The sequence below is a fragment of the Capsella rubella genome, unplaced genomic scaffold (genome assembly GCF_000375325.1).
Source record: "Capsella rubella cultivar Monte Gargano unplaced genomic scaffold, Caprub1_0 scaffold_40, whole genome shotgun sequence".
NCBI lineage: Eukaryota > Viridiplantae > Streptophyta > Magnoliopsida > Brassicales > Brassicaceae > Capsella > Capsella rubella.
This window is the reverse complement of record NW_006238886.1, coordinates 13,175-13,927: the sequence shown is the minus strand read 5'-3', so window position 1 is coordinate 13,927 and position 753 is coordinate 13,175.

Below are 753 nucleotides of genomic sequence, written 5' to 3'. Positions count from 1 at the left end.
GAATATGTTAGAATACAATAATTTTGATTGATTACAAGTGCTATAGATCCATGAAGAGTATTTAGAAGTGTGGAGAAAGACTTGTTGAAATTGGGTCCCAAATGGGCTAAGAACTGGGAAACATTGCGTTGAACCACTAAATGACTTATCTAGTGTTGTTTGGGGTTATAATATGTTAGAATACAATAAATTTGATTTATTACAAGTGCTGTAGATGTATGAAGAGTAGTTAGAAGTCTGGAGAAAGACTTGTTGAAATTAGGTCCCAAATGGGCTAAGAACTCGGAAACATTGTGTTGAACCATTTAATGGCTTGTCTAGTGCTGTATTGGGTAATAATATGTTAGAATATAATAAATTTTATTTATTAAAAGTGCTAGAGATACATGAAGAGTTTTTAAATGTGTTGAGAAAGACTTGTTGAAATTGGGTCTCAAATGGGCTAAGAACTCGGAAATATTGCGTAGAACCACTAAATGACTTATCTAGTGTTGTTTGGGGTTAGAATATGTTAGAATACAATAACTTTTATTGATTACAAGTTCTTGAGATGCATGAAGAGTGTTTAGATGTGTTGAGAAAGACTTGTTGAAATGGGGTCCTAAATGGGCTAAGAACTCGGAAACATTGCGTTGAACCACTAAATGACTTATCTAGTGTTGTTTGGGGTTAGAATATGTTAGAATACAATAATTTTGATTGATTACAAGTGCTATAGATCCATGAAGAGTATTTAGAAGTGTGGAGAAAGAC